Source organism: Somniosus microcephalus, chromosome 27 (genome assembly GCF_052327205.1).
Source record: "Somniosus microcephalus isolate GS21.2 chromosome 27, FLI_Smic_1.0, whole genome shotgun sequence".
In the NCBI taxonomy this organism is placed as follows: domain Eukaryota; kingdom Metazoa; phylum Chordata; class Chondrichthyes; order Squaliformes; family Somniosidae; genus Somniosus; species Somniosus microcephalus.
This window is the reverse complement of record NC_141013.1, coordinates 46,504,902-46,529,977: the sequence shown is the minus strand read 5'-3', so window position 1 is coordinate 46,529,977 and position 25,076 is coordinate 46,504,902.

The following is a 25,076-nucleotide window of genomic DNA, read 5'->3' as shown; positions in this document are numbered from 1 at the left end:
CTAACTCGTCGCTTTTTATTGGACGAATTGATAGGTATATCAGACGTCGTCATCCTTTTTCGCAGCCACAGTCAGTGCTTGTATGGAATGCCAATCCAGCTGTATTTTCCGGATCCATTCATGTCCCAGTAATGGTGGTCCTCCATCTTGCAATACATACAGGTCTAGTTTTGGTGTTTCCTTACCGTTATATATATCGGTCACCCTTATTTTTCCTTTGGGGTAGACTTTTTGCCCCGTGTACGTCTTCAAAATAATTTTTGTGTCTCTCAAGGGTATGTGTGAGAATAGCCGCTCGTAGTCCCGTCGGTTTATGACTGTTTGGGCTGATCCTGTGTCCAATTCCATTTTTACCTGGACTCCTGCTATCTTGAGAGTGACCCAAATGGCTCGGTGATCCTCCGTTGTGATCACATTATGTAGTTTCAGACAACTCAGCTCCCTGTTTTTGGAGTCGGTATCACTCTTTTGTTCGTCTGAACTATTCTCCGTCACCTTATGTACCTTCTTGTACTTTTCTTTTGGAGATTTCTTATTGCTGGTTTTCTTTCCCGACCTGCAGACTCGTGCTATGTGTCCCACTTTTCCACACTGTCTGCACACTTTGTCTTTGAACCAGCAATCACTGTGGTCATGTGTTGTTCTGCCGCAGTGATAGCACTTCTCTGTTCTGTATGACATTTCGTTTGTGCCATATTCTTGCGGTCTCTGTTGCATCTCTGCAGCGCCCCGTGCTGCTGCTTCATATGATACCGCAATGCTGAAAGCCTTGTCCAGCGTAAGGTCCTTTTCAGATAAAAGCCGTTTCTGGGTTCCTTCACTTTGAAGCCCACACACAAACTTGTCCCTTAAGGTATCTGCCAGTCCCGTTCCAAACTGGCAGTGCTTCGATAGTTTGCGCAGTTCTGTTAAATATTCAGCATTGCTTTCATCCTTATGCTGGTTCCATTTGTGAAACTTGAATCTTTCTGCTATCAGCAGCGGTGTGGGGTTTAAATGTTCCTGTAGTATCGTTACTATGTCTCCAAAACTCTTTTCCACTGGCTTCGCTGGGGTTACTAGATTTCGTAATAAACCATACGTCTTTGCACCCATTAAATTTAACAATACCGGCGCTTTCTTGTCATCTAACACCTCATTTGCCTTGCAGTATACCTCTATTCGTTCGACATATGTAGTCCAATCTTCGACTTCATTGTCAAATGCGGTGATACTGCCACTCTTCGGCGTTTTGGGTGTGGTTTAAAATGGCTTAAAATGGCATCTCCCACGCTTTCCTTCCTCCCCCGCTGCTGCCAACGCCGCTCTCGGCGGTCCTCGTGGCAATGGCGGCGCCCTGTAGGTTTCGCGCGCTTCTCCTGCGCTGCTGCCAACGCCGTTCTCGGCAGTCCTCGTGGCAATGGCGGCGCCTCGCGGGTTTCTGCGCATCTCTCTCTCCCTCTCCTCGACGCTGCTCGGCCCCTGAACACCGGCTGCGCCCTGTGCGCTCTGCCCTCTCTCTCTCACCCCCGTCGACGCTGCTCGGCCCTTTGCTGTGCCGCTCGGTCGGGCTGTAGCCCGCCGCTGTCCGGGAAGGGTCTGCGCACTACCTGTTGCCAGCCCGTTTCGCTGGACCACCACGACTGGAAAGCCAAGCCTGGCTCTCAACAGCCTCCCCCGCAATTCTCGAGTCTCTGCTGGATGACTGGGCGGTTGCCCGTGGTCGACGCCCGTGTCTCTGGCCTTGACCTCCAATCTACTGGTCTCCAGGAACGAATCCCTGGGAGGTGATGCAGAGTTGCAGGTAGGATCGAATTTGTCTCGTCGCCAATGTTGTGTCCGAGAGTAATAAGACACAAGACTGCAGGGGAACGGTACAACAGGTGTTTACTCAACGTGGCTCACGCTGGAACTGAACTGTACAGATTACTACTCAGTGCTATATACAGGTGTGGTTACTGCCAGTACTGCAGTATACCTGAGCTGTAAAAAGTAGTTCCCCCCTTAAAGGTATATACATTACACTGTTCACCTCCTCTGCAGTTTGGAGCAAGGCTCTTTTTGTCTCCTGGGGAGGTCTCTTCCGCCCATCTGCAGGCAAGAGGACCGCCCTGCGTGCTCTGACTCCCTCCACAAGAATATGTAGGGAGTCATCGGAGAACCTGGGTGCAGCCCTCTGTCTCTGTGAAGCCATGTCTGTGAGGCTGAGCAATAACCAGTTGGTGATATATTCTCCCTGCACACTCCTAGATAAAACTTCAAATGCGATGTGACCAAGGCTACTTTAAATATCCCCGCTGGAAATGAGTCATCGATGGCCTCATCAGATCTGCCCCATTTAATAGGGCCGGGAAACGCACAGGCCTGCCTTAATAGGCACCATTAAGGGAAAGTCGCTCTGAGGAGTGGGATGCTAAGGAAACGCAGTTCCGACCCGTCACACTAACCGCCCGCACCTGACCTGCCCAGGTAATGAAAATTTTGGCCAGAGAGAAAGAGAATCAAACTGGCCCCAATTTTAACTCTGAGTTAAAATTGCAGTCGGGGTCTCAATGATGTCATCGGGCCGCAACATGCAAATGTAAAGAAGGACCCCGTTGGCTCCGGGCGTGTGTCCTTGCTGCCTGCTCAGGACAGCAGGTTAAAATTGCAGATGTTGCGATCGTGGCGACTTTCGGCCAGGCGAGAGCCAGGGGCGATTTTAATTGCCCGCCCGCCAGGTTTGTGCTGAGCGAGTCGGGTTAAAATCGACCAGTGAGTAACATAGAATAAACTAGAGAGGAGGACGGAAGCAGTTACAGGAAATAAGCCAATTTGTTTTTATTTTTCACTGTAAGCACGACATGAGGTTAACTAGTGAACACTGATGGCGTAAAATTACTCTGCACTAATGGTGTAAGAGTAGTGTATACTAATGGTGCAAGACTTTAATAAAACCTCTGATGTAGCATTAGGATCTCGATGGAATGGCTATTATCTGGTGAGAGCCTGAGAACCAAGCAGGAGGCAAGAGATGAATTACATGAAGTAAGATGAGTATCTGATGATGGACTTCACTGCGAAATGCCCATCACTGTAATTGCAGAACTGTTTATGTGGGAAACCTCAATCTGCTATTAACATCTCAACAGAGCTCTGGCGACGGGGTTTGGGTTATGTAAACCAGAAACTGAGAGCTGTTATTAGTGCGACCACTTGTGCTCACTGCCTGCTAAATGGGAGGATTCTCTGTAATTTTGTTTTCCAGTTATGACAGAAAATGCATGGCGTGCGAAGTATTTTACAGCCTAATGCATGTTATGTCATTGTGGCCTGTCTCAGGTACATTATTCTGGGAGCAGACTGCATTCTAGAAATGTATTACTGCACTTTTAATCTTCAATTCCACGCATGATTGCATCTTTTTAAATACTAAGAGGCCTGATATCCCATTTCAAAGCGCAAATATAATTTGTTGGAATGCTTCACCTTCCTGTCAATTCTGAAATAGTTGTGCCTTTCTAGTTCTTTAAACTTTCACAGATGGACAACAATTTATATGAACGGAAACCAGAGCTGCCTCTCTGTTCTGACGGGTTAGTGTCGTCCAGAGAACATTAGCAGCATGGACAGGAAACAAAGAGTTAGGATAATTGGGTGTTGCTTGGACTGGAGAAGGGTGGAAAGTGCAGTACCCCAGGGGTCAGTGTACGGATGGGGAGTACCCCAGGGGTCAATGTACGGAGGTGGAGTACCCCAGGGGTCAGAGTGTACAGAGGTGGAGTATCCCAGGGGTCAGAGTGTGGAGGGGGAGTACCACAGGGGTCAGTGTACGGAGGTGGAGTACCCCAGGGGTCAGTGTACGGAGGTGGAGTACCCCAGGGGTCAGTGTACGGAGGGGGAGTACCCCAGGGGTCAGAGTGTGGAGGTGGAGTACCCCAGGGGTCAGAGTGTGGAGGTGGAGTACCCCAGGGGTCAATGTACGGAGGTGGAGTACCCCAGGGGTCAGTGTATGGAGGTGGAGTGCCCCAGGGGTCAGTGTACAGAGGTGGAGTAACCCAGGGGTCAGAGTGAGGAGGTGGAGTACCCCAGGGGTTAGAGTGTGGAGGTGGAGTGCCCCAGGGGTCAGTGTACGGATGTGGATGACCCCAGGGGTCAGAGTGTGGAGGTGGAGTACCCCAGGGGTCAGAGTGTGGAGGTGGAGTACCCCAGGGGTCAGAGTGTGGAGGTGGAGTACCCCAGGGGTCAGAGTGTGGAGGGGGAGTACCCCAGGGGTTAGTGTACGGAGGTGGAGTGCCCCAGGGGTCAGAGTGTACGGAGGTGGAGTATCCCAGGGGTCAGAGTGTACGGAGGGGAAGTACACCAGGGATCAATGTACGGAGGTGGAGTACCCCAGGGGTCAGTATACGGAGGTGGAGTACCCCAGGGGTCAGTGTACGGAGGTGGAGTACCCCAGGGGTCAGAGTGCGGAGGTGGAGTACCCCAGGGGTCAGTGTACGGAGGTGGATGACCCCAGGGGTCAGAGTGTGGAGGTGGAGTATCCCAGGGGTCAGAGTGTGGAGGTGGAGTACCCCAGGGGTCAGTGTACGGAGGGGGAGTACCCCAAGGGTCAGAGTGTGGAGGTGGAGTACCCCAGGGGTCAGAGTGTGGAGGTGGAGTACCCCAGGGGTCAATGTACGGAGGTGGAGTACCCCAGGGGTCAGTGTACGGAGGTGGAGTACCCCAGGGGTCAATGTACAGAGGTGGAGTAACCCAGGGGTCAGAGTGAGGAGGTGGAGTACCCCAGGGGTTAGAGTGTGGAGGTGGAGTACCCCAGGGGTCAGTGTACGGATGTGGATGACCCCAGGGGTCAGAGTGTGGAGGTGGAGTACCCCAGGGGTCAGAGTGTGGAGGGGGAGTACCCCAGGGGTCAGAGTGTGGAGGGGGAGTACCCCAGGGGTCAGAGTGTGGAGGGGGAGTACCCCAGGGGTCAGAGTGTGGAGGTGGAGTACCCCAGGGGTCAGAGTGTGGAGGTGGAGTACCCCAGGGGTCAGAGTTTGGAGGTGGAGTACCCCAGAGGTCAGTGTACGGAGGTGGAGTGCCCCAGGGGTCAGAGTGTACGGAGGTGGAGTATCCCAGGGGTCAGAGTGTACGGAGGTGAAGTACACCAGGGGTCAATGTACGGAGGTGGAGTACCCCAGGGGTCAGTGTACAGAGGTGGAGTACCCCAGGGGTCAGTGTACGGAGGTGGATGACCCCAGGGGTCAGAGTGTGGAGGTGGAGTACCCCAGGGGTCAGAGTGTGGAGGTGGAGTACCCCAGGGGTCAGAGTGTGGAGGTGGAGTACCCCAGGGGTCAGAGTGTGGAGGGGGAGTACCCCAGGGGTCAGAGTGTGGAGGTGGAGTACCCCAGGGGTCAGTATACGGAGGTGGAGTACCCCAGGGGTCAGAGTGTGGAGGTGGAGTACCCCAGGGGTCAGAGTGTGGAGGGGGAGTACCCCAGGGGTCAGAGTGTGGAGGTGGAGTACCCCAGGGGTCAGTGTACGGAGCTGGAGTACCCCAGGTGTCAGAGTGCGGAGGTGGAGTACCCCAGGGGTCAGTGTACGGAGGTGGAGTACCCCAGTGGTCAGTGTACGGAGGTGGATTACCCCAGGGGTCAGAGTGCGGAGGTGGAGTATCCCAGGGGTCAGAGTGTGGAGGTGGAGTACCCCAGGTGTCAGATTGCGGAGGTGGAGTACCCCAGGGGTCAGAGTGTGGAGGTGGAATACCCCAGGGGTCAGAGTGTGGAGGTGGAGTACCCCAGGGGTCAATGTACGGAGGTGGAGTGCCCCAGGGGTCAGAGTGTACGGAGGTGGAGTATCCCAGCGGTCAGAGTGTACGGAGGTGGAGTACACCAGGGGTCAATGTACGGAGGTGGAGTACCCCAGGGGTCAGTGTACGGAGGTGGAGTACCCCAGGGGTCAGTGTACGGAGGTGGATGACCCCAGGGGCCAGAGTGTGGAGGTGGAGTACCCCAGGGGTCAGAGTGTGGAGATGGAGTACCCCAGGGGTCAGAGTGTGGAGGTGGAGTACCCCAGGGGTCAGAGTGTGGAGGTGGAGTACCCCAGGGGTCAGAGTGTGGAGGGGGAGTACCCCAGGGATCAGAGTGTGGAGGTGGAGTACCCCAGGGGTCAGAGTGTGGAGGTGGAGTACCCCAGGGGTCAGAGTGTGGAGGGGGAGTACCCCAGGGGTCAGAGTGTGGAGGTGGAGTACCCCAGGGGTCAGTGTACGGAGGTGGAGTACCCCAGGGGTCAGAGTGCGGAGGTGGAGTACCCCAGGGGTCAGTGTACGGAGGTGGATGACCCCAGGGGTCAGAGTGTGGAGCTGGAGTATCCCAGGGGTCAGAGTGTGGAGGTGGAGTACCCCAGGGGTCAGTGTACGGAGGTGGAGTACCCCAGGGGTCAGTGTACGGAGGTGGAGTACCCCAGGGGTCAGAGTGCGGAGGTGGAGTATCCCAGGGGTCAGAGTGTGGAGGGGGAGTACCCCAGGGGTCAGAGTGTGGAGGTGGAGTACCCCAGGGGTCAGAGTGCGGAGGTGGAGTACCCCAGGGGTCAGAGTGTGGAGGTGGAGTACCCCAGGGGTCAGAGTGTGGAGGTGGAGTACCCCAGGGGTCAGAGTGTAGAGGTGGAGTACCCCAGGGGTCAGTGTACGGAGGTGGAGTACCCCAGGGGTCAGAGTGTGGAGGTGGAGTACCCAGGGGTCAGAGTGTGGAGGTGGAGTACCCCAGGGGTCAGAGTGTGGAGGTGGAGTACCCCAGGCGTCAGTGTACGGAGGTGGAGTACCCCAGGGGTCAGAGTGTAGAGGTGGAGTACCCCAGGGGTCAGTGTACGGAGGTGGAGTACCCCAGGGGTCAGAGTGTGGAGGTGGAGTACCCAGGGGTCAGAGTGTGGAGGTGGAGTACCCCAGGGGTCAGAGTGTGAAGGTGGAGTACCCCAGGGGTCAGAGTGTGGAGGTGGAGTACCCCAGGGGTCAGTGTACGGAGGTGGAGTACCCCAGGGGTCAGTGTACGGAGGTGGAGTACCCCAGGGGTCAGTGCTTGATCCACGTTTGTCCTTGGGTCTTACAGGTGATTTGGACTTGGGTATTGGAAGCACAATCTCAAAATTTGTAGACAATGCAAAGGTGGCAGTGAGGAGAACTCTAAAGGACTTCAGGAAGTGAGATTAAAGCAGAAAATACTGAAAATACTCAGCAGGTCAGGCAGCATCTGTGGAGAGAGAAACAGAGTTAACGTTTCAGGTCAGAACTGGAAAAAATTAGAGATGTAACAGATTTTAAGCAAGTGCAGAGGCTGGGAGATGGGGGAGGGGAGGAAAGAACAAAAGGGAAGGTCTGTGATAGGCTGGAAGGCAGGAGAGATTAAGAGACAAAAGGGATGATGGTGCGAGGCAAAAGGAGATGGTAATGGGGCAAGTTAAGAAACAAAAGATGAGTCTAGATGAGGTGTAAATGGCGATGGCAGAATGATCGACAGCTGCCATGTGAAAAAAAAATAGGGGCCGAGTTTATGGTCTGAAATTGTTGAACTCGATGTTGGGTCCAGAAGGCTGTAAAGTGCCTAATTGAAAGATGAGGTGCTGTTCCTCGAGCTTACGTTGAGCTTCATCGGAACAGTGTAAGAGGCCGAGGACAGAGTGGTCAGAATGGGAGTGGAGCGGAGAATTAAAGTGACAGGCGAATGGACTGAAAGGAGGTGTTCCGCAAAGCGGTCGCCCAATCTGCGTTTGGTCTCCCCAATGTAGAGGTGACCGCATCGTGAGCAGTGAATACAGTATACTAGATTGCAAGAAGTACAAGTAAATCGCTGTTTCACCTTGAAAGGAGTGTTTGGAGCCCTGGACACTGGGCAGGGATGATGTAAAAGGACAGGTGTTGCATCTCCTGCGCTTGCACGGGAAGGTGCCGTGGGAAGGGGAGAGGGTTTTGGGGGTGATAGAGGAGTGGACCAGGGTGTCCTGGAGGGAGCGGTCCCTTCGGAATGCTGAATGGGGAAATGAGGGGAAGATGCGTTTGGTGGTGGGATCACGTTGGAGGTGGCGGAAATGCCGGAGGATGATCCGTTGAATGTGGAGGCTGGTGGGGTGAAAGGTGAGGACAAGGGGAACCCTATCGTGGTTCTGGGAGGGAGGGGCAGGGGTGAAGGCAGAAGTTCAGGAAGGGAGAGACAGGTTAGGGGAATGGGCAGACAGGTGGCAGAGGCAACATAATGTGGATAAGTGTTTTTACTTTATTTGTTTATGGGATGTGGGCATCACTGGAAAGGCCAGCATTTATTGCCCATCCCTAACTGCCCTTGAGAAGGTGGTGATGAGCTGCCTTCTTGAACCGCTGCAGTCCGTGTGGTGAAGGCGCTCCCACAGTGCTGTTAAGGAGGGAGTTCCAGGATTTTGACCCAGCGACGATGAAGGAATGACGATATATTTCTAAGTCAGGATGGATTGTGACTTGGAGCAGAACTTGGAGGTGGTGGTGTCCCCATGCGCCTGCTGCCCTTGTCCTTCGAGGTGGAAGAGGTCGCGGGTTTGGGAGGTGCTGCCGAAGGAGCTTTGGCGAGTTGCTGCAGTGCATCTTGTAGATGGTACACACTGCAGCCCCGGTACGCCAGTGGTGGAGGGAGTGAATGTTTAAGGTGGTGGATGGGGTGCCAATCAAGTGGGCTGCTTTGTCCTGGATGGTGTTGAGCTTCTTGAGTGTGAGGTAATACATTTTACAACAACAACAACTTGTATTTATATAGCGCCTTTAATGTAATAAAACGTCCCAAGGCGCTTCACAGGAGTGTTACAAGACAAAAATTTTAAGCCAAGCCACGTAAGGAGAAAGTAGGGGAGGTGACCAAAAGCTTGGTCAAAGAGGTCGGTTTTAAGGAGCATCTTAAAGGAGGAGAGAGAGGTAGCGAGGCAGAGAGGTTTAGGCAGGGAATTCCAGAGCTTAGGGCCCAGGCAACAGAAGGCACAGCCAACAATGGTGGAGCTGTAGGAACGGGAGTTCCTAGCGAAAGAACTGAGTTCCGCTCAGGAATTTAACAAAGAACTTTAATTGAAAAACTAATTTTAACAGTAAACTACAGGAGACATCGAGTGTAGGTCTTTTCTCTTCTCAGGTTCCAAAGGGACTGAATAGGAAACCCCATAGCTGACATCATGACGTCATCACGTTCTCCCGCCATGCGGTGATCACGTGATGCACGGTATGACGTCATCACGTTTTGTCCGGGCTGATAAAGCAACCGCGCTCTGTTAAGTTAAAGGCACAGATAATGTTACAGACAAGGTTGTGGCTAACAATCTGTTAAAGGCATTATGTACAGACGGTCTGAGTCCGTTGTGGGCTCCACCACATGTGCCCCCCCAGAATTGTCTTTAACAGTCCAAGTAAGATGATGAGGAGGTCTGACGAGTCTGCCCGAACGACTGCGAGAAATCGACGGAGGGAGCGGACGAACGACGGACAAGTCGTCAGTTGTTTGAGGACGAGTTGATGCGGAGGCTGTTGTTGAATCTGTGGACGGCTGAGGCTGGCCGGGGATGGCGGCTGCGGCTGGTCGACCACGTTTCGGCGGTTGAGCGACGACAAATGGCCGGTCCAGGTCCAAGTGCGTAGGCTTCAATCGGTCTACCGATATGTGATCTGGTTTTCCCCCGACATCGACAGCGAAAGATTTATCACCCGATTCGATTACTCGGAAGGGTCCGGTGTACGGAGGTTTGAGTGGGTCACGATGAGCGTCGTGACGAACGAAAACATATTCCGCACTCTTCAACTCTGCCGGCACGTGAGATGTCGGAAGACCGTGCTTCGAGGTAGGCACAGGGGCGAATCAGCGAGCCGCTGCCTGATGAGTGATAAGCTGCTGTGAGGCGGACCAGGCCTCAGTAGAAGAAGGGAGAAAATCACCTGGCACCACGAGCGGCTGGCCGAAAACGAGCTCTGCTGACGAAGATTGCAGGTCTTCCTTGGGCGCCATATGGAGACCCAGGAGGACCCATGGAAGACGGTCCACCCATCCTGCTCCTTGGAGACTGGCCCGTAATGCGGCTTTAAGTGACCTGTGGAATCGCTCACAGAGGCCGTTGGCCTGTGGATGATACGCGGTGGTACGATAAAGCTTGGTGCCGAGACCCTGAGCTACGGCGTTCCATAGCTCGGAGGAGAATTGTGGCCCGCGATCTGAAGAGATGTCAGCCGGGACCCCGAAACGGGAGACCCAACAGGAAATGAAAGCCCTGGCCACGTCCGCCGAGGTGGTGGAAACAAGGGGGATTGCTTCCGGCCACCTGGTGGTGCGATCCACGATGGTGAGGAGATGAGTGAAGCCCTGTGATGGTGGAAGTGGTCCGACCAGATCCACATGGACGTGGTCGAAACGACGCTCTGGAACAGTAATTGGAACCACCGGAGCTTTAACATGCCACTGAATTTTCGCCTTCTGACAGACAACGCAGGTGTTGGTCCACTCGCGAACATCAACGTGCATGCCCTTCCAGATGAATTTCCGTGACATGAGACACTGGGAAGCCTTCATACCTGGGTGTGATAAACTGTGGATTGCTTCAAACACCTTCCGGCGCCATGTGCCAGGTACAATAGGACGAGGGAAACCCATGGACACGTCACACAGAAGCATTGCGCCCGCTGCTTGAAAAGGCACATCTGCCACTTGGAGGCTGGATGGTTCAGTTCTGTAGGACTGGACTTCGTCGTCTGCTAGCTGATCCGCTGCCATGAGGGCGTAATCGATCCCAAGATGGACAGCCTGGACCGTCGGGCGGGAGGGACAATCCGCAACAAGGTTATCTTTTCCAGAGACGTGTTGGACGTCCGTTGTGAACTCGGGAATAAACGTCAGATGACGTTGTTGACGAGCTGACCACGGTTCTGTGGTCTTGGCCATGGCGAATGTGAGCGGTTTATGATCGACAAAAGCTGCGAATGGCCGTCCCTCCAATAAGAAATGAAAATGGCGGATGGCCAGAAAAAGGGCCAGCAACTCTCGGTCAAATGTGCTGTACTTGCGCTCATTCTTCCGTAACTGGTGGCTGAAAAATGCCAGAGGCTGCCAACTTCCGTTCACCCATTGTTCTTGTACTGCGCCGGTGGCGTAGTCTGACGCGTCTGTGGTTAGAGCGATGGTGGCACCCGGGAGCGGGTGTGCGAGCATGGTGGCGTTGGCCAAAGCGTCCTTGGTGCCGATAAATGCCTGTTGCATTTCGGGCGTCCAGCAGATGGGGTCTTTGCTGGACCTGCCTCTCAGGGCTGCATACAAGGGTTGCATGAGTTGAGCCGCCCTAGGGACAAATCTATGATAAAAATTGACCATCCCCAGGAACTCTTGCAGGGCTCTGACGGTCTTTGGCCGTGGAAGAGAGGTAACTGCCTCCACCTTTGTCAGTAAGGGCACGGCTCCTGCTGAAGTAATTCGGTGTCCCAGAAAGTCGATCTGGTGTAGGCCGAACTGGCACTTGGCCAGATTGAGGATGAGGCCATGCTGGCTGAGGCGAGTGAAAAGGGCTCACAAATGGTCGACATGCTCCTCCTCGCTAGCAATGGCGACGAGGATTGGTCGACATGCTCCTCCTCACTAGCACTGGCGACGAGGATTGGTCCGACATGCTCCTCCTCGCTAGCACTGGCGATGAGGATTGGTCGACATGTTCCTCCTCGCTAGCACTGGCGATGAGGATTGGTCGACATGCTCCTCCTCGCTAGCACTGGCGACGAGGATTGGTCGACATGTTCCTCCTCGCTAGCACTGGCGATGAGGATTGGTCGACATGCTCCTCCTAGCTAGCACTGGCGACGAGGATTGGTCGACATGCTCCTCCTAGCTAGCACTGGCGACGAGGATTGGTCGACATGTTCCTCCTCGCTAGCACTGGCGATGAGGATTGGTCGACATGCTCCTCCTCGCTAGCACTGGCGACGAGGATTGGTCGACATGCTCCTCCTCACTAGCACTGGCGACGAGGATTGGTCGACATGTTCCTCCTCGCTAGCACTGGCGACGAGGATTGGTCGACATGTTCCTCCTCGCTAGCACTGGCGACGAGGATTGGTCGACATGTTCCTCCTAGCTAGCACTGGCGACGAGGATTGGTCGACATGCTCCTCCTCGCTAGCACTGGCGATGAGGATTGGTCGACATGCTCCTCCTAGCTAGCACTGGCGACGAGGATTGGTCGACATGCTCCTCCTCGCTAGCACTGCCGACGAGGATGTCGTCGAGGTAGACGAGAAGGAAACGCAAATCCCGGAGGACGGAATCCATCAACTGCTGGAAAGCTTGAGCCGCGTTCTTCAAACCGAACGGCATCCGTAAAAATTCAAAAAGCCCAAACGGGGTGATGGCGGCGGTCTTCGGAACATCTTTCGGGTTTACTGGGACCTGGTGAGACCCGCGAACAAGATCGACTTTCGAGAAAAAGGAATTTCCCGCCAAATGGGCCGAGAGATCCTGTATGTGTGGGATCGGGTACCGATCAGGCGTCGTGGCGTTGTTTAGGCGTCTGTAGTGACCGCAGGGTCTCCAGCCGCCGCCAGGCTTCGGCACGATGTGCAAAGGCAACGACCAGGGATTATTCGACCGGCGAATAATCCCCAACTGCTCCATCGTGTCGAACTCCGCCTTCGCAGCCGCGAGCTTGCCGGGTTCCAGCCGACGAGCCCGTGCGTAAACTGGTGAGCCGGTGGTGTTGATGTAGTGCTCAACCCCGTGCTTTGTGGCAGAAGAGGAGAAGGTAGGCCTGGTGAGTTCCAGGAACTCCCCGAGAAGACGAGAGAAAACGTCCGGAGGTGAGGCAGCGCATGCAATCGAGCGCGCCACGGTGGAACCGCGGTAGCACGGGATGGACTGAAAGGTAGCCGCATTGACCAACCGGTGGTGTCGGACATCAACAAGAAGACCGTGGGCGCACAGAAAATCCGCCCCTACGATGGCCTGCGAGATCTTGGCCGTGGCGAATTCCCATTGGAAAAGTTGACCACCCAAGCACACCTGGAGCTGCCGTTTCCCGAACGTTCTAATGGCCGCGCCGTTAGCTGCCTCGAGGGGGAGACCGTGGCCGCCGATCTGGATGTCGAGCTTCGACGCAGGGATGATGGTGCACTGCGCCCCGGTGTCGCACAGAAACCGCCAACCTGACAGGGAATCGGAAATTAAAAGGAGCTTCCCCGAAGAACCTACAGCCATCGCAGCCGCCGAGTTCCTTTTAGACTTGGTCCTCCTTCGCCTGTGGCCCCGCCGTCGCCTTGCTGTTTTTTTGGGGGGAAAAACTGCAGGGTGCCCGGTAGCATCGAGCTTTCGTGCCGAAACGGGCATGGTACGCGCACCAGCCTGCTGGAGTAGAAGACGAGGCTGCATCCGTGGGGGAGGGGCACCTCATGGCAGCGCAGCTCTGCTGTGTTACAGCAAAGATTTTGTCTGCTTCAGCCGCGAGCTCCGCACAGTCCGTGGTTTCAGAACTGGCAAGTGCAGTCTGCACTTGTTCTGGCAGCTGGGAGAGGAACAACGCCCTGAACAGGAAACATTGCGGTTCCGAGCCCAAAAGTGTGAGCATCTGGCTCATTAGTTTGGACAGTTTTGAGTCCCTGAGTCCGGGCATGGCTAGTAGTCGGAGAGCCCACTCTGATTTAGAGAGACCGAACACTTGGAGTAGCTGCGCCTTAACGGTGTCATACTTGCCGTCCACGGGTGGGTTACCGAGTATGCTGACGATCCGTGAGGCGGAGGCGCTATCGAGGGCGGAGACCACGTGGTAATAACGGGTCAAATCCGTGGTGATGTTCCGTATAGCGAACTGGGCTTCGGCTTGGATGAACCACGCAGCTGGTTGTTGCTCCCAAAACTGTGGAAGTTTGAGCGACACGACATTCGTATCCATTATGAAGAAAAATCCACGAAAATCGTTCGCAGAAATCGGGGTCACCAATGTAGGAACGGGAGTTCCTAGCGAAAAAACTGAGTTCTGCTCAGGAATTTAACAAAGAACTTTAATTGAAAAACTAATTTTAACAGTAAACTACAGGAGACATCGAGTGTCGGTCTTTTCTCTTCTCAGGTTCCAAAGGGACTGAATAGGAAACCCCGTAGCTGACGTCATGACGTCATCACGTTCCCCCGCCATGCGGTGATCACGTGATGCACGGTATGACGTCATCATGTTTGATCCGGGCTGATAAAGCAACCGCGCTCTGTTAAGTTAAAGGCACAGATAATGTTACAGACAAGGTTGTGGCTAACAATCTGTTAAAGGCCTTATGTACAGACGGTCTGAGTCTGTTGTGGGCTCCACCACAGAGTGATTAAAATCAGGGATGCTCAAGAGGGCAGAATTAGAGGAGCGCAGATATCTCAGGGGTTAGGGCTGGAGGAGATTACAGAGATAGGGAGGGGGCGAGGCCATGGAGGGATTTGAAAACAAGGATGAGAATTTTAAAATCGAGGTGTGGTTTAACCAGGAGCCAATGTAGGTCAGCGAGGACAGGGGTGATGGGTGAACGGGACTTGGTGCGAGTTAGGACACGGGCAGCCAAGTTTTGGATGACCTCAAGTTTACGTAGGGTGGAATGTGGGAGGCCAGCCAGGAGTGCGTTGGAATAGTCAAGTCTAGAGGTAACAAAGGCATGGATGAGGGTTTCAGCAGCGGATGAGCTGAGGCGGGGCGGAGACGGGCAATGTTACGGAGGTGAAAATAGGCGGTCTTAATTATGCTGCGGATATGTGGTCTGATATATTTTAGGAGAAAAGAAAACAAGAAATAGGAGTATACACTCAGTGGAAAGACACTGAAGGTGAGGATAAACAGAGAGACCAAGGGTTCAAGAACAGAATTCTCTGAAAGCCATAAATAAAAGGCTAACAGGATTTTGAGTTTTATAACTGGTGACATAGAGTACAAGAGTAAAGAAGTAATGATGAAGTTGTAAAAGAAAACATTGGGTCGGCCACAGTTAGAGTGCTGGTTGTAGCTTGGGTGCCCGTTATCTAAAGCCATAGGGCTCAATTTTAACGCAGCCGACAGGTGGGCTTTTAGGCGTGCGGGGGGTTAAAATCGCAAAACCTGGGGCTCGGGGCCCCCCCCGCCTGGTTCCCGCCTCATCGCCATTTTACCTAGGTGTGTCTGATTGACCCGAATCAGTCCCGCCTGCAACAGGCGGGACTGGTCTTTAGGGCCCTTAAACAGCACTGATTGGCCTTTATAATCCCATTTTAACAGGCCCTTGCCTGTTTAACCCTTTTCCCACATAAAATGCGCCTGGTGGGGATGACGCCTGTGAAACCTGGCGTGAACACTATTGGCTTGCTGACTATCAGCTGCAGGTCCAACATTAAAGAGGATATTTGATCAGTCATCATTTGCAGGGGGCAACTTTTACCAGGCCTAACCACACCTGTGGAAGGTTGGAGCCTCACACACTTCTCCAGTGTGACCTCCTGCGAGACCCCTCTCGCCACCCTCACTCAGCGCTTCCTCAACTGAGGAACCTACCAGAAGCATGAGAGGCCTTTTTTTCCTTCCCCTCTTGGCATTAGAGGACCTCCAGCCCCATTCGCGAAATGACACATGCCACAACTGCAGAAGTTGCCATCAGAATTTTTATGAAAAACGCACAACTGATGGCATTTTTATAAAATACACAGCATTTCACCCAAGTGACTACCCTTGTGACTATTTGTGCTTTATTTTCCTCTTACACGTGCTCCTACATAGTGGTTCCCCTGTGGCTTCAGCAGATGTGGAGGCCCCTTGCTCACTTTCCTGCTGCTCCTGTCTCGACACCTTTGGCGGGCGTCCTCTGGGATGGCGAGCCTGTGAGGGCTCATCAGCAGTCTCTGCTCCTGCGGCTGTGCAGGGGTTGAGACCTCTATCTCCGTTGGGTGTGTACTCCGGCGGGGCTCTGACCGAGGGCTCTGCAGTGGCATGGAAGTGTGAGTGCTTGGAAAGGAGCCCCCACTTCCTTGAGGTCTGCCACCAACCTCCCTCTCATGGGTCAGGTCCCCCTCAGTGCCTGCAAGTGGCTTGAGAGCAGCTTGCTGCACATCAGGGGGGCTATGGGGACCCGTATCTACAATGGCAGTCCTACTCAGAAGGACTTCCATGTAGGTCTGGTTTCTCTGTTCAATAGATGCCCATCGCTCCTCAAGAGATGTCATTCTATTCTGAACACTCACCATGTTTTCCATACCCTGGTGACTAAACTCCTCCATGGCCGTAGCCCTCCTCTCCTCTACCATTGCCCTCATCTCCTTTACCGTAGCCACCCTTGTTGTGTTCATTAATAACTAGTCATTTTTATTAAGAACAGCTAGCTTTTGCTAGACACTTTATTGAGCACATGTGGACTAGGTACAGTATCTGTAGAGGCCTCCATCTTGACTGCTGCCTTGTGGGTAGCCTAGTGCATTGTGGGTAGCCCACTCTTATATACATACAGCACCACCTAGTGTACCATTCCAGAAAGACAGGTTACTGATCATTACATCCCCCTTTCTTTGAGGTTAAACAAAATCAGTATCAATCAATATCAATCAATAACAACATAAACATCTTCAACAGTCAATACATTTTCAATGTAGTTTTCTTTGTACTCAAAGATTAAGTCTATCAGGCTTTTTTACTTCATGTGTGGATCTTCTCAGCACAGGTAAGTCTGATGTGTTTTCATGAGAGCCTGTATGTGTATTTGTGTTAGATTGTTCTGGTGGTGAGTGACAAGATTCAGTTGCGGCATTGTCATCGATTTGCTCTTCGATAGTCTCTTGTGTTTTTAGGAGGGAACGGCAGTTCCTCCTGAGAATCTGTCCTTCCTCAGTTCTAACAGTGTATGACCTTGGTCCTACTTCCTCAAGAACTGTAGCTTTCCTGTTCCATGCATCTGGATCCTCAATCCTGACAACATCATCCCTTGTCAATGGTTTCAGAGTTTTGGATGACTTGTCATAGTATGATTTCTGTTTCAGCTTTAACAGTTGAAGCCTCTGTCTCAGTTCCTTACTCTGCTTTTCTTTTGCACAGCAGGGTAGCGTGGTACACAACTTGCGACCCATTAGGAGTTCAGCAGGTGAAGAACCAGAGTCTAAAGGTGAGGCTCGGTAGCTCAGCAGGGCGAGATAAGGATCAGACTTGCTTTCTGTTGCTTTCTTCAGTAGCTGCTTGAGAACTTGAACACCTTTCTCTGCCTTACCATTCGACTGAGCATACAAAGGACTGGGTGTGATGTGTTGAAAGTCATAATGTGCTGCAAACTGTTGCCACTCCTTACAGTTGAAGCACGGACCATTGTCGTTAACGGCAATCCTGGGAATTCCATGTCTGGCGAAGATAGATTTCACATGCATTATGACACTGCTTGCTGTGGTGCTTGAGAGCAGCGCCATCTCAGGATAGTTAGAATAGTAGTCAATCACTATTAAATAGTCTTTACCATTTAAATGAAAAAGGTCCATACCAACCTTTTGCCATGGTGCTGTTGGTATGTCAGCTACTATCATTGGTTCCTTTGCTTGTTTGTTTTGGTGTTTCTGACATGTCTCACATTTGCCTATCATGTTCTCAATGTCCTTATTTATGCCAGGCCAATAAACAGTGTCTCTTGCTCTCCTTTTGCATTTTTCAATTCCGAGGTGCCCCTCATGAATCCTTTTGAGCATGTCTTGACATAGAGCCTGTGGAATGACTATTCTGTTCTGTTTTAGTAATAGTCCACTTGCGACACGCAATTCTGACCTTATGTGAAAATATTTTGGACAGGAACCTTTTGGCCAACCATGATGAATGTTCTCTATTACTGTTTGTAACACTGTATCTTTTACTGTTTCTTCTGCTATTTGCTTTGATTTTGTGTCTGACATGGGCAGCGCAGCAGTGACCATACTCACATGAACATCCACGTCTTCTTCAGTAGAGCTCACATGACTCATTGTGGGTGCTCGGGATAGTGCATCTGCTAACACTATGTATTTGCCTGGTGTGTAGATCAGTTCAAAGTCATATCTTTGCAGCTTCATCATGAGTTGTTGAATCCTTGGAGACATCTCATTCGAGTTCTTTTTTATGATGGCAACTAGTGGGCTGTGGTCTGTCTCAACTGTGAAGGTGGGAAGTCCATATATGTAGCCATGAAACTTTTCTAGTCCAACTACCAAGCCTAGACATTCCTTTTCAATCTGGGCGTATCGACACTCAGTATCAGTCATAGACCTGGAGGCATAGGCAACAGGCTTCCAATCTTCACCCTCTGCTTGTAGCAAGACCGCACCTGGGCCATCTTTTGATGCATCCGTTGACACTTTGATTCTTTTTGTTGGGTCAAAGAAGGTGAGTACAGGTGTGGTTGTCAGCACTGTTTTGAGGTTTATCCACTCTTGTTCATGTCTTTCTGTCCATGCGAACTCATTTGTTTTACGTAGCAGGTCTCGCAGACAGGCTGTCTTGGCTGACAAGTTAGGAATGAACTTTCCAATGAAGTTTATCATCCCCATGATGCGCAGCACTCCGTTTTTGTCAGTGGGTCGGGGCATTTTGAGTATGGCGTTTACTTTTTCCATATCTGGCTCTATTCCTTTACCAGATAGATTATCTCCTAGGAAAGTGACTTCCTGGACGCCAAACTGACACTTGGCTTTGTTGAGCTTCAGTCTATTCTGGCGTATGCTCTGTAGCACTTTAGTCAGTCTCTCATTGTGTTCTTTCAGTGTGGAGCCCCAGATGATGATGTCATCAACATAGACCCGAACTCCTTCCAGACCTTCAATTATGTGTTCCATCGCTCTATGAAAGATTTCAGATGCAGATATTATCCCGAAAGGCATTCTGGGGAAACAATACCTGCCAAATGGTGTGTTGAAGGTACAGTATTTGGTACTCTCTTCATCCAGTTTTAGTTGCCAAAATCCTTGTGAGGCATCGAGCTTTGTAAAGTATCTGGCACCTGACATTTCACTGGTGATTTCTTCTCGCTTGGGAATCTGGTAGTGTTCATGTTTTATGTTTGCATTTAAGTCCTTTGGATCCATGCATATTCTTAGATCATTGTTCTTTTTCTTTACACATACCATGGAGTTAACCCAGTCTGTTGGCTCTTCGACTTTCCTGATGACTCCTAGTGTGGTCATTCTGTCCAGTTCATTCTTGAGCCGGTCACGCAGGGGTGCTGGAACTCTTCGTGGAGCATGTACCACTGGCTGAGCATCCTCCTTTAGCTGGATCTTGTAAGTGAATGGTAGAACTTCAAATCCTTTAAACACATCCTGGAAATTATTCACTACAGAATCCACCGAGTCATCTGGTCTGCTTATGGCACAGTTTATACGGTAGACTCTCTTGACCAGTTCTAAGTCCTCACAAGCTTTGTCACCCAGTAGTGAATCAAGTCCTTCAGCCACAACAGAAAACATGAGATGATGCACTTTGTCTTTGACTGTTACTTTAAGTCTGCATACACCTAAGCTATCTATTTTCTGTCCATTATAGTCCTTCAGTAGTACTGACTTTTCCTGTATTTTGGGCTTTTCTTTCATATTGTTAATGTCACTCATACTGATTAAGTTTGCTTTTGCCCCAGTGTCTAGTTTCAATGTAACTAATGCTCCATTTACCTGCAGTGGGATCATCCATTTGTCCTCTTTTACTGCATTAACTTTATGTTAAGCATTGTTAATTCCTGAGGGCTGCACATTTTCTGTATCCTTTTTGATATTGTCACATGACACCATTCCTACAAAACATGTCTCACTTAAATCAGTGTCCTCAATTACATTAACTCGTTGCCCTTTCTTAGTTTTTACTTTTGAAAAGCATTGTTTGGCAAAGTGATTCTTTCCATGACATTTTGTGCACATTTTTCCAAACGCTGGACATTGTTTTAACTGGTGTTTGTAACCACAGCGTTAACAATTAAAAATTCCTTCCTCCGATTGCTTTTCACTTCTGTTCTGCCCATGTTTCTTCCCCTTGTAGGACACAGCACCAACAGCAGCACTTACTGCAATCGCATCATCATTGATTTCACTGAAAGTCTTGGCATGCTTTTGAGCTAGCTCGCTAGCTTGGCATATTTTCACAGCAATTTCCAATGTTAGTTCGGTTTCTCTCAACAGACGTTCCCTGACTTTTTTATCATGAATACCAAACACAATCTGGTCACGAATCATGGATGCTTTCAGCTCAGAGAAATTACGTCTGTGCTTTCAGTTTCAGATCAGTCAAAAAGCTATCAAAAGTCTCATTTTGCTGCTGTGTCCGAGAACGGAAGATGTACCTCTCATAGGTTTCATTCTTTTTGGGAGAACAATGTGTATCAAACTTCTTTAGCACATCGTCTAATTTTTCTCTGTTCTCCTCTGGATTAAATACAAATGTATTAAATACCTCTATCGCCTGTGGGCCTGCAATCGTGAGCAGCAATGCTATTTTCCTTGCGTCTGGCTTCGTACCGTACTTGATGGCAGCAATGTAGAGTTCGAATTGTTGTTTAAAAGTCTGCCAATTGTAGTCGACATTTCCTGTGAGTTTCAAATGCTCTGGTGGCTTCAAAATTCTCCATGTCGCGTTGCACAATATTCAGCAGATCTTAGCAATCCTGGTACCATGTTATGTTCATTAATAACTAGTCATTTTTATTAAGAACAGCTAGCTTTTGCTAGACACTTTATTGAGCACATGTGGACTAGGTACAGTATCTGTAGAGGCCTCCATCTTGACTGCTGCCTTGTGGGTAGCCTAGTGCATCGTGGGTAGCCCACTCTTATATACATACAGCACCACCTAGTGTACCATTCCAGAATGACAGGTTACTGATCATTACAATCCTCTCCTCTACGGTAGCCAGCCTTACCATGGAGGTAGCCATCCTTTCTGTGTTGATGCGTTCATGCGCCAATGACTCCACAAAGGCTCTGCTCATGTTCACTATGGACTCCTCCATTTGCTCCACATTAGCAGCGACCCTAGAGACAAAACCTGCCAGAGACTCCTGCAGCTGTGCATGGAGTTCCATCACCTCTGATCATACGGATGGACCCAGAGGCAGAGGGTCGACATGCAGCTGAGCCGAGCTGGCAGAGTCCTGCAACCTCCGATGAGGACTCTCCACTGCTGTCCCTGTCTCTACAATCTGCTGATGCTCACTTGTGAGCTGTGATACACCAGGTGACAACTCTACTCTATGTCCCGAAGGTCCCACCGAGGTGTGAGTGTCTGTGCTGGTGCTGGGTGCGCTTATTTCTGCTGACGCTGCACCCTCAGAGGTTGGAGCTTCCTCTGAGGAGTCTGGCTGCTCAGGCTCTTCCTCCTGCACAGTGGGGATGGGGGCTCTCAATGGTCCTGTGGGGGAGTCAAGAAAAAAGTTAGAGATGTGATGCCAAGGTTACATGCACATTGCATTTTGCAGATGATCATAAGTTCATATGATGTAGCTTCAGAATCATTATCAGCGACTCATGCAATGCCAATGAGAGAGATGGAAAACTATTCTGTCACCAGCTTGCGGGGATGCTCCTGTCTGTCCTTACCCAACGTCCACATCTCGGTCAGCCCCGGCAATCTCCAGGACGCCTTCCTCCCAGGGGGTGAGCTGGGCTAATGAGGGCGGCCCTCCTCCTGTCCTGGCTCGCTCTCTCCTGTTGTGAGCTCTCTTTTCCTGCAATGAGGGAGACAAGTGGAGGTTGAGTGAGAATAAAGGAGTGAGTGCAGAGCTTGCATAGCATAGATACTTAGAAGGAGACAAAGATGGAGCGAGGTTGCAATACCAAGGGCCCTCCCTGTGTGTTGTCAGTTGTGTTCAAAGCATCAGAGTGAGAGGGAGTGTGAGGGCTGCATGGTGGCATAGTTCTGTGAATGTGAGCATAGAGAGGGAATGGGTAAGGGTGCATGGATGTGAGTGTCTAGTGGGATGTGCAGGAAGAGATTGCTGAAGCTGAGTGTTGGTTAGGAAAGACAATGGGAATCAGATTGAGGGTGATGGAAACATCATACAGTACTTACTTTTCCAGTGTGAAGAAGGTCATGGAATCTTTTCCTGCACTGCAACCACGTTCTTTGTGTGAGCCCCAAGCAGTTGACTTGACCTGCCACTTGTAGCCACACAGCCTTGGTCTGACTGGGAGGCCTCATCCTCCCTGAAGAAGGGAACAGGACCTCCCTGTGGGCCCTAGCACCATCCAGTAATACCTGTAGTGAAGCCTCATCAAATTTGGGGGCAGATCTGGCCCTCCCGCTGGCCGTTGCTCCTGTAGGCTCCTGTGCCATCTTAATGGTGAAGTTTGGGAGCCTGCAGAGGAAGCAAGGCTTGCTGTGGACCTTAAAAGCAGCAGCAATGATGACGTCATAATCTGCGACTTTCTGACTGGAAATATTCAATTGCCAAGGCTTCCCACACGCTGGAAATCAATTGGCCAATTGAGTTCAAATTGCATCAATCTCATAGACCCACTTACAATCGTATGGGAATCACTAAATTCGGGGAACCCGCCAATTCCCCGCACCTGAGATAAAATCGACCCCATAGAGAGCGTTCAGTGTAGAATCACCAGGATGATGCTGGGATGAGAAGCATTGAGCACATGCAAGGAGCTACAGATACCCTGGATGTCCCCATGATACATTTACGCTACATCACTTCATCATTCACCCTATTTTTTCAAAACATTTCCACCCTAAATGAATAGATCTGCAGCCACCAGGGACATCCTGTTGAACTGCAGCCAATGACACCAGTGCAGAATACAAGAACTACAGGAGAAAGAAAATAAAATGAGGCAATTAATGCTCGGCAAGGGCACTAATCGATCATTCAATAGGCCTCCTGACAGAGAGAAACTGCTGTCTGAGGTTTGGGGGGGTGTATAGCCCCAGAATGACAGTGATGTGCTGTAGGCTGCACAATGGTGGCATCACCCTGCAGAAGGTGCAAGAGGAGCGGCAGGATGGGCCAGGCTGGTGATGATGAGTCCTGGGATGGGCCAGGAAATGATGGTGGTGATGAGTCCAAGGATAAAGAGTTGCAGCTAGAAACCCAAATCCAAGATCCCAGTGCTGTGTATGGTGAAATAAAAACAGAAAATGCTGGAAATACTCAGCAGGCCAGGCAGCATCTGTGGTGACGTTTCAGGTCAATGACCTGTGTATGGTGAGTATCTCCTACAGACTAATGGAGTGCTCTATCTAGGGTAAGGCAATGGAGTACCCAACTGCTTCCTGGATTGTGGCTTCTCTTTACCTCCTTCTGCAGGATGATAAAATGGCCTGAGACTGTAGTGGGTGCCTGAGCAGCGAGCTTCTGGCTGTGCAAGGTTCAGTGAGTGGAGTACAGTGGCTCGGTGCAATAGATGTAGAGTGGTTCTGAGTGACAGCTGTCTATTCCTGGCATGCCCCTGCTGCTGAGCACCCCCTCAGCATGTCCTGCCGGGTATGTGGGAGTGGATTGCCGGATGAAATGAGGTAATTGAATGGGTCTCTGGGCCACTTCTAGAAACATAGAAACATAGAAACATAGAAGATAGGAGCAGGAGTAGGCCATTCGGCCCTTCAAGCCTGCTCCGCCATTCAACGAGATCATGGCTGATCATCCAAACCCTAACACCCGGTCCCTACACCGACAGCCATCCCACACAAGCCCTATCCCCGTAACCCTGTAACCCCACGTATTTAATCCCCCCTAACACTAAGGGCCAATTTTTTTATCATGGCCAATCAACCTAACCCGTACATCTTTGGACTGTGGGAGGAAACCGGAGCACCCGGAGGAAACCCACGCAAACACGGGGAGAATGTGCAAACTCCACACAGACACTGGGGATGGGCTGCAGATTGCAGTGAGGCTGCCATTCACTCTGTTGGTGCCGGCAAGGAAGAGAAAGCTTTGGTGATGTTGCTGCAAAGGGACCTCTGTAGACTCGGGAATCACACCCGTCAGTTGCTGCACATCCTTGGAGACTGACGTTAGTCTGAACGTCAGCGTAATGTTCCTCAAACCTTCTTTTCTGGCGAGTACCAACGAGTTCTGGGTCCAACGGTGCTGTAACCAGGAGAAGCCTTCTCCTCAACCTCAAGATGGCACATCCTTACTCACTCCCCTCTCCTACAGCTCCCTCAGCTACCGCTATCTAACTCCCCCCAAGGTGAAAGAATCTGAGCTGGTGCCTGGGACTGAGGAAGCAAGTGCCACAGAGGGTGGTGAGTTGGTGGGAGTTGGGGAAGGGGAAAAGGAGACAGGCTGAAACAGCTGCACAGGGAAGATGTCCTGCTCCTCATACTCCTCTCCCTCATCATCATCTTCCTCCTTCTGTGCCCCACATTGCTGTGCTGGATCTGCAAGGAAGGGGGTAGAAGTTAAGAATGCAATACCCGCTTGGGATTAAGGAGGCAGGGAAGAGGGTGGGAGATTGTGTCTGTGGTACCTCACAGGGATGTCAGGGTGACAGTGTAGGTGCTCAGTCACTAACCTGGCACTGGCAAGATGCCACCAACCATCACCATCTCATACGGTAACAACTGAATGAGTGCTGGTTGGTTCCATGGACTTGGCCTCGAACGGGGTGAGAAGTTTAAAGGTGAGGCTGCCCCCTCCAGGGAGCTTTGTCTGTCAGGCAAGGGTAAGGCTGGCAGCCGAGTATGGGCCAAGTGACACTGGGTCAGTAAGTTGTGGGGTATCAGTCTGTTTAAGTGGAGGAAGAGGTTGTGGGTTGTCCACGCCAGTTGTTGGCATCAGGGAAGCTGTACAGCCATAGAGCAGGATACAGAGTTAAAGCCATCCTTAACCAGAGGGCAGTGGGAAGGGCTAATTGTGCAAGTGTTACTTTAAGAGGCTGAAGAGTGTATTGGTGCCTAGAGTAGACAAGGAAAAAAGGAGAAAATGCCCAATACGAAGGATTTCGACCTGAAACGTTAACTCTGTTTCTCTCTGTTGCCTGGCCTGCTGAGTTTTTCCAGCGTTTTCTGTTGTAATTTCGGATTTCCAGCACCCGCAGTATTTTGCTATCTATAACAGTGTGTGTTCTTCTCCTGAATGAGCTCCTGCCCTGGTACCCTGAGGGCACAGATGGTGCTTGTGTGGTCATTATTCTGTAAAAGTATAATACAACCATTGCTCAGACATGTAGTGG